This window comes from Notolepis coatsorum, assembly GCF_963971535.1.
Source record: "Notolepis coatsorum genome assembly, chromosome: 7".
NCBI lineage: Eukaryota > Metazoa > Chordata > Actinopteri > Aulopiformes > Paralepididae > Notolepis > Notolepis coatsorum.
Window position 1 is genome coordinate 14,477,217 of NC_140171.1, and position 18,441 is coordinate 14,495,657.

Here is an 18,441-nt window from a genome sequence, read left to right on the forward strand (position 1 = left end):
CCCCCTCCTCCTCCCTCTCCTCCTCCTCCTCTCTCCCTCCCTCCTCCTCCTCCCTCTTCCCCCCGGGGCGGGGGGGGACCTGGGCGACCTGGTGTGGACACTGCACGAGCCGGGCACCATCGCGCTCACCGTCATGTACGTGGTGTCCTTCGCCGTGGGCTTCGTGGGCAACCTGACGTCGCTGCGCGTGCTCACCAACCCGCGGAGCCGGCGTGCGCTGGCGGGGGGCGGCGTGAGCGCCACGCGCAGCCTCCTGGTCAACCTGGCGGTGTGCGACCTGGCGGTGGTGTGCGTGTGCATGCCGGTGACGCTGGGCAGCCGCATCTACAGCGCCTGGGTCTACGGCGAGCTGCTGTGCCGCGCCGTGCCCTTCACCCAGGCGGTGTCGGTGTCGGCCAGCGTGCTGACCCTGACGGTGATCAGCGTGAACCGCTACTACAGCGTGCGCTCGCCGCTGCGCGCCCGCTCCATGTTCACCCGCCGGCGCCTCATGGCCACGGTGGCGGTGGTGTGGGTGGTGTCGTCGGCCATGTGCGCGCCGCTGGCCGTGATGAACCGGCGGCGCGAGTTCACCTTCGGCAGCTTCGCCATCCTGGTGTGTCAGGAGGAGTGGCCGCACCCGTGTCTCAAGCAGGGGTACGTGCTCGCACACACACATACACACACACACACACACATATAGATACACGTATAGATACACACACACATGCATACACATGCACACACACACACACACACACACACACATATACATATACACACACACACACACACACACACACGCACACACACACACACATGCACATATACATATACACGTGCACACACACACACACACACACACACACACACACACACACACACACACACACACACACACACATACACGCACATGCACACACACACACACACACACACACACACACACACACACACACACACACACACACACACACACACACACATATACATACACACACACACATACACATCTACATACACATGCACACAGACACACACATACACATGCACACACACACACATGCATATAATAATAATAATAATAATAATAATAATAATAATAATAATAATAATAATAATAATAATAATAATAATAATAATAATAATAATAATAATAATAAATTCAATTTGTACCGCACTTTATATTTGTGAAAATCTCAACGTGCTACAGGAGATAAAGGAATAAAACAACCAATGAAATGGAAGAACATACAAAAATTTGGGATGCTCGATATTGGCTTTTTTACCGATACCGATATACCGATATTGTCCAACTCTTAATTTCCGATACCGATACCAACCGATATCAACCGATACCGATATATGCAGGGTTTACCCCCCTCCAAAAAATGGAATAATTTCAGGTAATTAACATTATCTATCTCTTGTTGTGGAATTAACACAACATTATACATACTTTTGACAATAAATAAAATCTGAATTTGTTCTTACTTGCTTGCCTGTGTAAATAAAGGTTATAGAAATGTAAAAAAAAAAAAAAAAAAAAATATATATATATTGAAAACCGATAGGGCCTACCGATATTTTCCGATATCACATTTTAATGCATAATAATAATAATAATAATAATAATAATAATAATAATAATAATAATAATAATAATAATAATAATAATAATAATAATAATAATAATAATAATAAAATTAATAGAAGTAAAAATAAAAGTAAAAGAATAATTCAGGCAAATTCTTGTTAAAAATAAATGTTTTAGGCCTCTTTTAAAAACCTCAGCGGACTGTGGTGCTCTCAGATGGTCGGGGAGCCTAAATATTAAAGGCAACCAACTTGTGTCTAGCCACGCCCAACTTGCGTCTAGCCAATCCCCCCTTTTTTAACATCCAGAACTAGCTCAATTGGTAGCGCTGCCTTGCTGTTGGTGACAAGTTTGATTCCCTTCAATTCTTTTTTTTTTTTTTTTTTTAACATGCATTGTTTCGCCGGTTAAGTTTAGGCATGTTAACTTTAAGCATTGTTTCGGAGTTGGTTAAGGTTAAGGTTAGGCATTGTTTCGGAGTTGGTTAAGGTTAGAAGGGTTAAGTTTAGGCGCTGTTAAGGAGCTGGTTAAGGTTAGAGTTTGTCTTAGAGAATGGCAATATTCTTTCGGAGTTGGTTATGGTTAAGGTTAAGGTTAGGCATTGTTTTCGAGTTGGTTATGGTTAAGGTTAGGCATTGTTTCGGAGTTGGTTAAGGTTAGAAAAAATCTACCTGGCGCTGCTCTGATGGCTGCCTCTCTGATCGCTCCGACGAGACTGTGCTTTATTTTGTTAATTTTTATAGTATTAGGAGTTTTATTTGCACCAACTGTTGGTGCATTATATGTGTATGACCGTCAGTCAATCATTGACATTGGATTAAGAAAAACTTACCGATTGGATTACTCCCTGAATCAGCTTTCCGAACCGCAGCAATGGCCTTTGGAGATTCTCAAAACAATGGGACCAGATCCTGATCCCAGGAACAAAGGAATCACCAGGCGGCGAGGGAAGAGAGCTGGGATCCGTAACAGGCTGAGATCCAGACGACACCGTACACCACTTCCCAGTATATTGCTAGCCAATGTACAATCAATAGACAATAAACTGGATGACATCCGAGCAAGGATTCAATATCAAAGAGACGTTAGGGACTGCAACGTTCTCTGCTTCACCGAAACGTGGCTCACGCCGGAGGTTCCAGATCACGCGATTCAACCAGCGGATCATTTCTTTATCCATAGGAAAGATCGGACACAATCAGAGTCCGGTAAACAACGTGGTGGAGGTATTGCCTTCATGTTTAACAAAAATTGGAGTGATCCAACGAATGTGAAGGAATTATCCAATCACTGCTCCCCAGAACTGGAATATATAACCATCAAGTGTCGTCCTTTCTTCCTCCCGAGGGAGTTAACGGCGATCATCCTGGTCGGAGTGTATATTCCACCGCAAGCCAACAACAACGCCGCGCTCTCCAGACTACACGACGAGGTAAACAATATACAAACGACGAACGTTAACGCCGCCATTTTAGTACTGGGAGATTTCAATAGCGCCAATCTGAGAAAGGTATTGCCTGATTTCTACCAGCATGTGACTTGCAACACCAGAGGCGGTAACATCCTAGATCACTGTTACACGCAATTTAAAGGTGGCTACAAGGCTCATTCTGATAGTGGCTTTGGCAAGTCAGATCACGCATCCATTTTCCTTACACCCAAGTACAGACAAAGAATTAAAAGTACTCCCGTAGTCTCGCGAGAGGTGCAGAAATGGGATGTGACGTCAGAGGATACACTAGTGTCAGTGTTTCACAACACAGACTGGATTGTATTCCGCGACACAGATAACATTAATGCCTACACGGAGACAGTGCTGGACTATGTCTGTACTAGGGTGAAAGAAACAATCCCCACTACCAAAATGAAAGTTTACCCAAATCAAAAACCCTGGGTAGACAAATCCGTCCGTGAAGCTCTGAGAGAGCGCACCAAAGCATACAATGACGGCCTAGTGGCAGGCAACATGAACGACCACAAGGTGGCGCAACACAACGTAAGGAGGACAGTGACAGAGGCCAAACGACGCTACAGGGATAAAATTGAACTCCAGTTTGAACAAGCTGACTCTAGAGCTATGTGGCAGGGGCTCAAAACGATGACAGACTACAAAGGCGCCTCCCTCAAACTGAACAGTGACATCTCCTTAGCAAACGACCTCAATACCTTCTATGCGAGGTTTGATGCTGGTAATAACAACACCAGCTCACAAGCCTCGGCAATGGGGGGGGGGGGGTCGGCTGCTGATGGAGGCGCAGTGTTCAGGGTAACAGAGCATGAGGTGAGGCGGACCTTTAAAAAAGTGAATATCAGGAAGGCAGCAGGTCCGGACGGCATCCCCGGCCGCGTCCTAAAAGTCTGTGCCGACCAACTGGCCCCAGTATTCACTGACATATTTAACCTGTCCTTAGAACAGGCTGTCATCCCCACCTGCCTGAAGAAGTCCACTATTATCCCTGTACCCAAAAAATCCAAGCCTGCTTGCCTCAACGACTACCGCCCTGTAGCTCTCACCTCCATAGCCATGAAGTGCTTTGAGAAGCTAGTAAAGGGCTACATCTGCTCCTCCCTCCCCATCAACATGGACCCCCTGCAATTTGCATACCGCCCCAACAGGTCCACGGAGGACGCCATATCCCATGTGCTGCACACAGCAGCATCACACCTGGACAAGAGGCAGGGGAACTATGTGAGAATGCTATTCATCGACTACAGCTCGGCATTCAATACCATAGTCCCCTCCATACTCATAGCCAAGCTCAGGGACCTGGGCTTGGGCTATGACCTCTGCCAGTGGGTCTTGGACTTCCTGACTGGCAGACCCCAGGTGGTGAGAGCAGGCAACTGCACCTCCTCATCCATCACCCTCAACATAGGGGCCCCCCAGGGCTGTGTTCTGAGTCCCCTCCTCTACTCCCTGTACACACACGACTGTGTGGCTCAGCGGAGTAGCAATACAATCGTCAAATTTGCTGACGACACAGTGGTGGTGGGCCTGATCTCTGCCAACGACGAGAGGGCCTACCTGGAAGAGGTCAAGGTCCTGGCGGGATGGTGCCAGGAAAACAGCCTCTCCCTGAACGTCAGCAAAACAAAGGAGATGATTGTGGACTTCAGGAGGTCGGGGGTCAAGGACTACAGCCCCCTCAGCATCGACGGGGCACCGGTTGAGAGAGTCAACAGCTTCAAGTACCTCGGAGCCCACATATCCGAGGACTTGAAATGGACCATACACATTAACAGTGTGGTGAAGAAGGCACGACAACGCCTCTACTTCCTCAGGCGCCTAAGGAAGTTCCAAGTCAGCCAGAAGATCCTTAAGAACTTCTACTCATGTACAATAGAGAGCATCTTGACCGGCAACATCACCTCCTGGTTTGGGAATAGCACTGCAAAAGACCAAAGCAGACTACAAAGAGTGACACGTTCAGCCGAACGCACAATCGGAGGGGGGCTCCCCACCCTCCAGAACATTTACTACAAGCGTTGCAAGGGGAAGGCTAAGAGAATTATTAAGGACTCGAGCCACCCGAACAACTGCCTCTTTGAACTGCTGCCGTCAGGCAAGCGATACAGGAGTCTCAAGGCGAGCACAGAAAGACTCAGAAGTAGCTTCTATCCCCAGGCCATCAGGCTGCTAAACGAACAATGAATGAACACTACACAACAACAACCACCAAACACACATAGCACACACATCCACACGCACACACTCACTTTAAACAAACACACTGCAGCACCCACTACACACACTTTATAGCACACACCCACTTTAAACAAACACACTGTAGCACCCACTCCCCACACTTTATATTTATGGATGAAGGATTGCACTACAACTCGTACACCTTACTGTAAATTGTACCTAAAATTGTACCTCATCCCATTTCTGCTTTGCACTAGATAGTACTGTACATTAGTACACTGCATAGTTGTGTATTGTATATTATATGGTAACTCAGAACATTGTACATATGTCTATACCGAACAACTGTGACCTCATTTTCTTCTTCTAAATTCATGCTATATTATGTTATTATGTTATTTGATACTATCTTGTCTAGCACAGTCTCTGGAGCGTAACAGTAAGAAGCATTTTGTATGAAAGTATTCTGTACTTCTGTATGACAACTATTAAAGAACTTGAAAGAACTTGAACTTGAACTAGAAGGGTTAAGTTTAGGCGCTGTTAAGGAGCTGGTTAAGGTTAGAGTTTGTCTTAGAGAATGGCAATAGACAGCCTATTTCCGCGCTGCAGCGCGAGGCAATAGACAGCCTATTTCCGCGCTGCAGCTCTCTCGCGCTGCCGCGGTCACATGGGCGTAGTGGCCAATCAGAGAAACGCTAAACACAAGTTGGTTGCCTAAAATATTCACGCGGTCGGGGAGGGCATTCCACAGCCGAGGAGCAGCTGAGCAGAAGGCCCGGTCACCCCCATGGTGCAGAGGTGTGTCCTGTGTTTGGGTTGAAGTGTGTTTGAGTGTCCAGAGCGGAGGGAGAGGGTGGAGGTCGGGGGAGCGATGAGCTCCTTTAGATAAGAGGGGGCGTTGCTGTGGATGCACTCATGGGTGAGGAGGGATCCCTGGTATTCAATCCTGGAGGAGACAGGGAGCCAGTATACACACACATATACACACACACACACACACATACACACACACACACAGACACACACGCACGCATGCACACACATGCGCACACACACATATACACACACGCACATACACACACATATACACACACACGCACATTCACACACACATGCGCGCACACACATATACACACACACGCACATGCACACACACACACACACGCGCACATTTACACACACACATATACACACACACATATACACACACACACACACACACACATATACACACACACACACACACATATACACATTTACACACACAGTCTACCAGGGCTGTCATAGGTCCGTCCTGGTCCATTAGTCGAACAGTCAATTTAACAGTCGACCAAAAACTTTATTGTTTTTCTTTTTTTCTTCTTCTCATGCAGAATTAAAGGCGCTATAGATAAAATTCAGCCACTAGATGTCGCACAAGAGCACCAGCATGTCATTTATCCAATCTGGTGCATTCCACGTGGGGAAATGGGAAGTAGGGAGGGGATACGCAACATGTAAACAACAACATTCATTTTGGAATTATTGAAATTATTTAAAAAAAAATCGGAAAAAGCAATAGTTTATTCCGCAACTTTCCAAAAGCTCTGCGGATGTATTATTTAAACAATATATATATTCTTTCGACCTGTGACACTCACATGGGAGTCAAGTGCCTTTACCTGAAGACTACCAATACACTTTTCTGCCTCACCCAGAACCTAACCCTAACCTTAACCACACTGTTACCTTAAAACGAATCCTAACCTTAACCACACTGTTACCTTAAAATTAACCCTAACCTTAACCACACTGTTACCTTAAAATTAACCCTAACCTTAACCACACTGTTACCTTAAACTAACCATAACCTTAACGTTAACCCTAACCTTCTATCTTCTATCTTAACCATAACTGTTAAATGTTAAAAACTAGGGATGCTCGATATTGGCTTTTTTACCGATACCGATATACCGATATTGTCCAACTCTTAATTTCCGATACCGATATCAACCGATATCACATTTTAATGCCGATATCGGCCGATAATATCGGTAGGCCGATAATATCGGACATCATTTCTATAGAAAAGTAAAAAAATTTAAATAATTTTTATTTTTTTTGAAAACCGATACAGATATTTTCCGATATCACATTTTAATGCCGATTACCGGCCGATATTTGGCCCTTACACAGGCCAAGATACAAGGTTACAAAGGGTGCTCGATACCGCCATCTAGCTGGATGCAGCCGGTATTGCACTTTGGCGACCTCAGACTCATTCCCTATGGTAACACCAATGTCCCTGGATGAATAATGAATACAAATATCGAATAAAGGAATAAACTACCAAAACCAGAGAAATCTCGGGGTCTGGCGCCCAACACATGGTGAGGTTAACCCGACTTATCTTGGGTTTGGCCTCCATTGAGTAATAATAATAATAGCTTGGAATTATATAGCGCCTTTCCAGAAACCCAAGGACGCTTTAACCCTTTCACTGCCACGCTACCAAACGGTTAACCCTTTCATTGCGACAATACACAGAAGGTTAACCCTTTCACTGCCACACAACAGCCGACTAACCCTTTCACTGCCACATGACAGGTTAACCCTTTACTATCACACAACCGGGGTGAAAGGGTTAATGAGCCTGTCTAGCTCATTGGGTACACGGCACTAAAGGTGACCGCATTACGGGGGGGGGGGGTTCCATTCACACATAGTAAAGGGTTAACCTTCTGTTGTGTGGCAGTGAAATGGTTAAAAAGCAAAATGTAAAACAGTATCCATTATGATAATAAAGGACCGGGAGAGGCCGTGGGCCTTCGTGAACAAGTGGGCTTTCAGGGCCGTCTTGAAGGAGTCCAAGGATGTGACAGAGCGGATCTCAGCCATTAGATTATAGCCATTAGATCTCAGCCATTTCAGATTACATTACATTAGAATTGATAGTGGTTTTCTAATCCTGCAGGGGAAATTGCATCATCACAGCCGCATGAAAAGACATGAAACAAACTAGCTGTAGCAGCACTTAATCAAGAAGAAGAGGAAATGGAATACAATTCGTATAAAGAAGGAAGGGTAAAATAAACATTATACATGTACATAATATCCATGCAAATGGGATATTTATTAATAAGATGAGCCACACCCCGAGCAGACTAAGGTCTATAGTGTCCTGACTCCTGACCAACAGGGGACATGTTATACAGTCTGACGGCAGCTAGAAGACCTCCGGGAGCGCTCAGTGGTGCAATGTGGCAGTAATAATTATTATTATAATTCATTTTATTTGTATAGTGCTTCTCAGGGACCTGAAGCCACTGACAGTAGGCAAAAAAAAAAAAAAAAAAAGAAGGAACACGACGGGGGAAACAGGTAAAACAGCATGAGATACACAGAAACATAAAGCCACAGTAACAAACATCAACACAGGATGGAGGGGGGGGGGGTTAAGGTTGGGGAAGGTTGAATGGTTTTGAGGCAGGATTTGAAGGTGGAGAGTGTGGGCGAGTCTCTGATGGTCTGAGGGAGGGAGTTCCAGAGTCGAGGTGCAGTGCGTGAGAAGGCCCGATCGCGTGAATACTTTCGGCAACCAACATGCCCTTCCGCGTTGCTCTGATTGGCCAGCGATCGGCCAGCCCTCTACACTCGTTTTCCCCCTACGCCGGTAACGCGCGCATGCGCATTTCGTACTTGTCTCCCTGTGGGGAGGCGGGGGCCGCTGGTGTACAGCTGAGCTATGTCCGCGAGCTAGGCGCAAGCCAGAGTAAAACACAGTTTTCAATCAATCAATCAATCAATCAATCAATAATAACATTAACGAGACTCTCGTTGTGTCTATTCTTCTAACGCTACCTCTCATTGCTTTAACGTTACCTAGGCTCTCGTGTCTATCTGCTAACGTTAGCATTAGCATTAGGCTAACAAGCTGTAACGGCACCAGTCTCGCGTCTATCTGCTAATGTTAGCATTAGGTAATAACCGGTTTAAAATTAATGGTGATTACCTCACGTTGTGTCTATTCTACTAGCATTAACCATTAGTTACTAGTACAAACAATCAATAGCGAGTTATATTGATCACGCTATGTACGATAGCCATGCTAAAACGCTAGCACAACATTAGCACCTAACCTAACAACAAGCTTAACAAGTCAGCGATCTTTTTGTGAGACTAAACTCTCCGCTCGGTGGCAAATTGTGTTGATGTCGGTTTTGTTTCATCAATAAATGAGGCAGAATACACAGTGACTGTATCCTTTTTTGTTTATTGCACTTGTTCCTGCTGCAAATGAAATCCTATGCGATACATTAAAGATGGCGGCTTTCTGTTTTTGTGGAAAGCCTCTTCTGACCAATCAGTGGTCTGCAGTGTTTCACGTGACTTTTCTGGTACCACAACATGCCTTTCGCGTTGCTCTGATTGGCCAGCGATCGGCCAGCCCTCTACGCTCGTTTCCCCCCTACGCCGGTAATGCACGCATGCGCATTATCGCTGGCCAATCAGAGCAACGCGGAAGGGCATGTTGGTTGCCGAAAGTATTCACGCAGCCCGATCACCAAAGTCTTTGAGTTTGGATGACCGGACAGTGAGGGAAGCAGTGGAGGAGGACCGGAGGGAACGGGTGGGGCGGTAAGGAAGAAGGAGATCAGTCAGGTAGGGGGGGTATCAGAGTGTGGCTGAAGGTGGTCAGACTGTGGCTGAAGGTGGTCTTCTGCCTGGTCAGACTGTGGCGGAGCAACATGGTCCATGATTAACATTTAAGGTTTTCAGAAATGTTTGAGTCCCCCTGTTGAGGAACGAACCTGGGGCACTCACATGGGAGTCAAGTGCCTTTACCTCAAGACTACCAAGACACACTTTTCTGCCTCACCCAGAACCTAACCCTAACCTTAACCACACTGTTACCTTAAAATTAACCCTAACCTTAACCACACTGTTACCTTAAACTAACCATAACCTTAACGTTAACCCTAACCTTCTACCTTCTATCTTAAAGGGGAACTATCCTAACCTTAACCACACTGTTACCTTAAACTAACCATAACCTTAACGTTAACCCTAACCTTCTACCTTCTATCTTAAAGGGGAACTATCTTATAAATGACCTTTTCCAGTGTTTAGGGTCATTTTCTAGCTATGTGGACTTATAGTAATAGGATCTATGTCTCTAATTCTCGATTTGGCGCATTCTTCCAATTCTCATCTCACAATAATGTCCCTCCCTCAAGTGAGTCATCTGAAAATTAGCGTATTCGGGACGTCAGATGGTCCTCATTTGCATAATAACACCCGCCCCCCTCTAGCTGCCAGCCGAGCGAGAGCGAGCGAGAGAGAGAGATAGACCCACAGTGGTGGACTTCCTCAAACGGGAGAGGGAGAGGGAGACACGCAGAGTGTTTTTTTCTCTCTCTCTCTTCTCTCTCTCTCTCTCTCTCTCTCTCTCTCTCTCTCTCTCTCTCTCTCTCTCTACCAGTGCAGACTGTGGACTGACTGTCACTCAAAGTGCTTATGGGCGGAGCCAGGCCATAACAGCCTGAAATCCGGAGGCTGAAAAATTATGGTTTTTGTAACTGAGGGGTTACAAAACCCTGACTGTATTAAAGATTGTGATAGATTAAACCACTGCTAGTTATGTACTTTAATTACTGGCCAGACAGTACATCAAATATAGATGGTGAACACCCACAAGAACACGGCATTGACACAGAAATACTATTGGAGGGTAATTTATTATTATTAGGCAACGTTAGGTTACAGAATGAGAATTAGGGTCGCGCTTGTATGGCGAAGAATATACGTAAAGTCAGTCAAGAGCATAAGTCACTAAGAATAGCAGGAATCCTACGATGGGTCTAAGTTGACGCCACCTGTTGTATAGTAGCTATATAGGGCAACACTGGTACCGACTGGAGACAATGGGTTCCCTCCGGGGGTGTAAGGCCTGGAGGGTAGAGGAATGTTCGGGTACTCCGTCTGATTCAATGAGGAATAAAGAGACTCCAGGTACAGGAGTTGGTTCTCGTAAACTCCCTTGATCAGCAGCAAAAGCAATAATTGTAATCCAAAATGCCCGACAGCATTGATGACAGCTAGCCAGCCCCGTCCACGAGGCAGGCCCGAGTTGTAATCCTCACGAGGTTAAATCCCAAACGATAGTGGAAATCAACGATGCTCTTCTCCGGTGGTCACGTCCCAAATCAATATAATCCAACCAGTAATGGTTCTGCAATCGCCGACGCTGGTTCTCCTGTGCACTATACTTCACATTAAACTAGGTCGAACTTGACGTTACTTCACTAAACTCTGACACTTTTACTATTCTATTCGCACATGTTCTAAACGCACGGTTGCTCACTTCAATGTTACCGAACTTGTCACACTGCTGCTTTAGACGAACTGAATGAACTACTGCTGGGCACACCTGCGCCAGCATATATACTTAAGTGACAATCTAGTACCAAACCTCAGTTCTTGTCTGGTATCAATACACTGCCTCTGGGCATGTTCTGACATGCCTGAAACTCGCCCATTGCACCTGTCTGAGTGCGAGACTGCCTGGAGCCTTCGTCAGGGGGCATTATTCATAGGGAAAGTGAATGTTACTATGATTTACACGCATGCTTAAAGGGATATACCGTGTATATATAAATAATATACAAAGTATATAAAACAATAAATGCAGATTCTCAACTTTAATCTGGCCCTTCACAACAGCCGCCTCCTAATTAGTCCGCACCTAATTAGTTAAGGGAGACAGATTAATAGTCCAGTCAACTGCTCAATATCTGTTGTGAGGAGTAAGGCAATCTACAAAGTCAGTGGGTCATGATCGTCATCAGGGGAGTCAGGGAGCCTCGGCAACTCTATCAGCCTCGCCACGGGTCGGGTGTAAGTCCGCCCTTGGACAATAACTTCTGCCGCTCTGACCTTCCCGTCGGCACCAGTGATCACTTTGCTTACGCGGCCGGCCGGCCACATAGCTCGGGGTAGTGACTGGTCTATGATCATAACGACTGTGTCCACTTTTAAGTTGTCCCTGTCCTTGACCCGCTTCTGACGGGCTGGAAGGGATGGTAGGGAGCTTAGGAGGAAGCGGGCCTGAGACTGGTTGATCTGTGCTTGGCTGTGTCTCCACATCCTCCGTCTGTTCCTCTTGTTCGGTCTGTACCCCGTCTGAGGAGGGGCCGGTTCCGGCCGCACCATCAAGAAGTCGTTTGGGGTGCTGGGTTCGAGGTCAGCTACGTCGCTTGGAGCGCAGCTGAGGGGGGTGGAGTTCGGAACTCCCTCTTCTTGGGCCCACGGTTCTCTCACAGGCCCCTCGTCTAATGTCAATAGCCTCTCAACGGGCTGTACGAGAGAGTGGCCTGTGTCGCTCACCTTTGTGTGCAGGCAGCGTGTAGACGTGGGTTGACTGTCAAGTCCGTAGAGGGGGCCCTGGAGCGTCCACCCCAGTCGGGTCTGAACCGCGACTGGGCATCCTTTAGGTCCGATGTGGGCTGCCTCGATTGGGACAAGGAGGTCCGCGTGGTCGGAGCCTATGAGCAGGGTCGGTGTGGCGCCGTCGATGAGCGGTATAGGTAGTCTGCGTAGGTGCGCGTACTTCGCCATCAGCTGTGGGATGGGGTAGTTGTACCGTGACAGGCCTATGTTGTTGCTGGTGAAGGCGTTAGTGATGCTATACTGCTTCTCGGGCTGCTCGACCGCTGCTATCGTGAAGGAGACATTTTCACCCTTTATGGTCTTCCGGTCTCTTCTAATGGTACGGATTGTCATTGTTTCTTTGGCACCCCGCAGGCCCAACTGGGCTGCGGCGGAAGCAAGGAGGAGAGTCTTTTCAGACCCATCGTCTAGGACGGCGTAAGTGTCCAGGACCTTGTCCTCGTAACTCAGGAGCACTCTGACCACTTTGATGAGCACTCGGGGGCTCCCGCTATGCTTGGGGTCTATGTGGAGCACTCCTGTTGGTGGGTTGCCTTGTCGGGCTAGTCTTTTCTTGTGGGCCTCGCGCAGTGTATCGCAGCGAGCGTGGTCCTGTGTGTTCGTCCTACTCCACTGATCCATTTCGGCGGGGGTCAGTTTCTGGTAGGCTTCACACCGTGACATGGAGTGTCCGCTGCGGCAGTAAGTACACCAGGGGGGGGGGGCCATGGATCTTCTGTAGTGGTGCCGACTCGCGGTAGTCAGAGTAGCACCGTGACTCCCAGTGTCTGCTGTAGCAGTCAGGACACCAGGGGGGGGGTCCAGGACTGGTTTGTGGTGCCACCGCCTCGGCCTGGTACATCACCGTGACGGGCCCACTTTGGTTTCCTGGCGGACGCTTGTTGCTGTCGTGCAGGACCTCCAGGTGGGCGCCGTCGCACTTGCTGCATCTTTTCTTTAGGCGGCACTCAGCTGCCATATGGCTGCGCGCGCAGCGGAAGCAGCGGCGGTTCGCTTTGATCCACTGACTCACCTCGTCAGCGGTCAGCCTCTTGAAGGTGTCACATTGAGACAGCCAATGTTCATTTTCACAGTACTGACAGACAGCCTTCCACTTCTCCTTGACGTGGGTGTTGTGGCTCGTCTGCCATGGCTCAACCTCGGCTTGGTGCATAACTGTCACGGACCGGCGGTTGTCATTGAACCTCCGCGGTCCATCTCTAGGGCTAGAGTCACTCCACACAAATGTGTCCAGTCGTAGACTGCTGACCTCCCTGGCGAGGAAATCAGCTAGGTCTAGGAGGGATGGTTCTGGGCCGTTGGGGTCACTGTGGTCTCTCTGCCGCCGAAAACGCTCTTGACGGGCTGGAGGGAGCTTCTCCAGTATCCGCTCCACGTTAGAATTTGCATACAGTTCATGTCTCCCCTTCTCCTTTTGGGACCCCAGCATCCCCACGAGGGATTGTACCTTGATAGAGAGGTCATCCAGTGCTCTATTGTCTTTGGCTGGGGGGAGGCGGTCGATATCCCGTATTTCTTGGATCACGTAATCCCATATGCGTCCATAACGCTGGTCGAGGGCCACCAGAGCCGCGGAGTATGGGGTGCTTGAGTTGGAATATGCCAGCGCTATGTTATGCGCTCTGGGCACCTTGAGATGCTTGAGGAGGATGGCATATTTGTACGATTCGTCGGGGACATCGGACATCATAGTCTCCAAACACATGCGTAATTCCGTGTACTGTGCTCTGTCCTCGCGCGTAAAGTCTGGGAAAGTCGGTGTGCCAAGGTACGAGGCCATGGATGGCTGGGACACCGATGAGCGTAGGGGGGGAGGCCTCCTGGGCGAGTCTCCCCGTACGTGGGGTCGTGGGTTAGTGCTGGGTGGGTACCAGAGGCCGGGCCCCCAGGTGCTGCTCCTCGGTGCTGACTGTGTATTAAACTCAACCTTGGTTTGGGTCGGGGGTTCGTAACGCAGTGGCTCTGGGCTGGGGTCAGGGCTGTACTGGGCCTCCTGGTCCAAGATGGGTTCGTGCTGGTGGGCTTGATTTCCCTCCTCTTCCACCGCTAGGTCCTGGAGTCTTCTAGTTAGTTTCTCGGCGACGTAGGCGGGATCTTCCCGTTGGCTGGGTCCCGTATAGACCGGTCGGGGAGGGGAAGGTGCCCTCGACCCGTGTCGTGATGATCTCCGGGAGCTCCGCGTGGAGGAGTGGGGGGTAGCCCTCTGGATCAATTGTTCTATCATCTGCGCCTGCAGGCGGTCCCGCTCCGCTTCGCGCTGTGCATTGGCGGCGTCGCGCTGTGCATTGGCGCGGTCTCGTTCCGCCTCGCGCTGTGCATTGGTACGGTCTCGCTGAATGGTTTCTTCAGCCTGGAGGCACCTCTCTTCCAGTCTGATGGTCATCGCTGCGTCAGCCTGGAGGCGACTGTCTTCTAGTCGGATGCGTTCTCTTTCCATTGCCGACTGTTCGTGCTCACTAAGCGTCTGTGCTTGAAGTTGCGCGTGGAGGTGCTCTCGTTCCGCTGCAGGGTGTTCTCATTCACTAAGTGCTTGCGCCTGGAGGCGCTCTCGTTCCGCTGCAGAGTGTTCGCGCTCACTAAGGGCTTGTGCTTGGAGTTGGTCGAGCTCACCCTGGAGTCGGTCTCTTTCGGTTGAAGCTGTCAGCGTGGCGATCAAGGCTTGCGCCAGTCTCTGGTCAGCCTCGCTGGGGGATGACACTGGCGGAGGTGATCGGGCGCAGACAGGGCTTGGTGGAGACCTGTTCTCCTGGCGCGCTCCGAGGTCTATCCCCTGAGCGCGGTACTCTTCTCTTGGTTGCGCGCCGAGGTCTGTCTCGGGTGCGCGCTCTTGGGTTGGTTGTGCACCGGGGTCTATCCCTGGAGCGCTTTCTTTATCCTGGAGCGCTCCGGGGTCTATACCGGTGACGCTGTCTGGAGGTATAGTCACGTCATGTCCCGCTTGGTCCCCTCCGTGAGCTAAGTCAGTTTTGTTTGAATCCTCTGGGGTCTCTACTGGCGGGGCCGCCAAGTCGATAGGAGTGGGCATGCTTAAACTATCCGTTTTATTCGTATTTAACGTCCGTTTAGATAAGCTAGGGGGTAAAACAAAAGCGAATTCCTCCAGATATGGAGGTGGCTGACGTTTGCGCTGCGGGCGTTCTAGCTTGGGGGAGCTGTTTGGAGAGTGTTCACAGCTGGCCATGTTAATATTAATATTATATTAAATATTACACTGATACCCTCCGGCTCGAAGGACCAATTGTAACTGAGGGGTTACAAAACCCTGACTGTATTAAAGATTGTGATAGATTAAACCACTGCTAGTTATGTACTTTAATTACTGGCCAGACAGTACATCAAATATAGATGGTGAACACCCACAAGAACACGGCATTGACACAGAAATACTATTGGAGGGTAATTTATTATTATTAGGCAACGTTAGGTTACAGAATGAGAATTAGGGTCGCGCTTGTATGGCGAAGAATATACGTAAAGTCAGTCAAGAGCATAAGTCACTAAGAATAGCAGGAATCCTACGATGGGTCTAAGTTGACGCCACCTGTTGTATAGTAGCTATATAGGGCAACACTGGTACCGACTGGAGACAATGGGTTCCCTCCGGGGGTGTAAGGCCTGGAGGGTAGAGGAATGTTCGGGTACTCCATCTGATTCAATGAGGAATAAAGAGACTCCAGGTACAGGAGTCGGTTCTCGTAAACTCCCTTGATCAGCAGCAAAAGCAATAATTGTAATCCAAAATGCCCGACAGCATTGATGACAGCTAGCCAGCCCCGTCCACGAGGCAGGCCCGAGTTGTAATCCTCACAAGGTTAAATCCCAAAGATAGTGGAAATCAACGATGCTCTTCTCCGGTGGTCACGTCCCAAATCAATATAATCCAACCAGTAATGGTTCTGCAATCGCCGACGCTGGTTCTCCTGTGCACTATACTTCACATTAAACTTTCTCACTGGCACTGCTCTGATGGCTGCCTTTCTGATCGCTCCGACGAGACTGTGCTTTATTTTGTTAATTTTTATAGTATTAGGAGTTTTATTTGCACCAACTGTTGGTGCATTATATGTGTATGACCGTCAGTCAATCATTGACATTGGATTAAGAAAAACTTACCGTTTGGATTGCTCTCTGGATCGGATCGCTGAACAGCAGAAATGGCCCGCCGAGATCCTTTGTTATGCCGGCCATGGCCAAGACAAGAAGAAGCCGCCGCGAAGACGAGGAAAGAGAGCCGGGGTCCGGAACAGACTGAGGTCCAAACGACACAGAACCACATTGCCCAGCATATTGTTGGCCAATGTGCAATCGATAGGAAACAAATTGGACGACATCAGAGCAAGGATCCAATTCCAGAGGGACATTCGGGATTGTAACGTCCTCTGTTTCACAGAAACTTGGCTGAGTCCAGATGTCCCGAATCACGCAATAGAACCGGCAGACCATTTCTTCGTTCTCCGCAAAGACCGGACGGCAGAAGAGTCATTAAAGACGAGAGGAGGCGGCATTGCCTTCATGATAAACAAGGAGTGGTGCGATTTAGGCAACAGAAAGGAACTGTCTAACCACTGCTCCCCAGACCTGGAGTTTATCACGATAAAATGTCGACCCTTCTTCCTCCCAAGAGAGTTAACGTCCATCATCCTCATCGGAGTGTACATTCCACCACACGCGAACACTGGGGCCGCACTTTCAAAACTTCACGACGAGGTAAACAAACTCCAGGCAGCTAATGTTGACGCTGCCATTTTGGTCTTGGGGGATTTCAACAGCGCGCGTCTTAAAAAGGTGCTGCCGAATTTCTATCAGCATGTGACCTGTCCCACCAGAGGCGAGAACATATTAGACCATGTATACTCGCAATTTAAGAATGGGTACAAGTCACAGGCTCTTAGTCCATTCGGTAAAAGCGATCACGCCGCCATTTTTCTTTTGCCTAAGTACAAACAGAGTCTCAAGCGAACGCCGGTGGTCTCGCGAGAGGTTAAGCGTTGGGCCGTGACGTCAGTGGAGTCACTCCAAGCAGTGCTGGGAAGCACAGAATGGAGTGTATTCCGTGATAACACAGCCAATATTAACGAATACACCGAAACGGTGATTGACTATGTCTGTACTCAGGTAGAAGTAATAATCCCCACCACCAAAATTAATATCTACCCAAATCAAAAGCCCTGGGTAGACAAATCCGTCCGTGAGGCTCTGAAAGTGCGCACATCAGCATACAACACCGGGCTGGTGACAGGCAACATGGAAGAACACAAGATGGCAAGATACAACGTCAGGAGAGCAGTAATAGAGGCAAAACGGCGTTACAGGGATAAAGTTGAACTTCAGTTTGAACAGGCTGACTCTAGAGGCATGTGGCAGGGCCTCAGAACAATGACAGACTACAAAGGAACCCCCCTCAAACTGAACAGTGACATCTCCTTAGCAAATGATCTCAACTCCTTCTATGCGAGGTTTGAGGCTGTGAATAACAACACCAGCCTACAAACCACGGCAATGGGGGGGGGGGGGGTCTGCTGATGGAGACTCAGTGTTCAGGGTAACAGAGCATGAGGTGAGACGGATCTTTAAAAAAGTGGATATCAGGAAGGCAGCAGGACCGGACGGCATCCCCGGCCGCGTCCTAAAAGTCTGTGCCGACCAACTGGCCCCGGTATTCACTGACATCTTCAACCTGTCCTTGGAACAGGCCGTCATCCCCACCTGTCTGAAGAAGTCCACCATCATCCCTGTACCCAAAAAATCTACGCCCGCTTGCCTCAACGACTACCGCCCTGTAGCCCTC

General features: G+C 48.6%; 1 pseudogene across 1 annotated transcript in view; it reads left to right on the forward strand.

Annotated features, from left to right (window-relative positions):
• Nucleotides 1-18,441, forward strand: part of LOC311232635 (QRFP-like peptide receptor) — a 68,741-nt pseudogene that overhangs the window by 35,501 nt on the left and 14,799 nt on the right. The window contains exon 4 of the transcript in view: nt 110-636. The product of the transcript in view is annotated as a QRFP-like peptide receptor (transcript). The remainder of the gene's footprint in view (nt 1-109; nt 637-18,441) is intronic.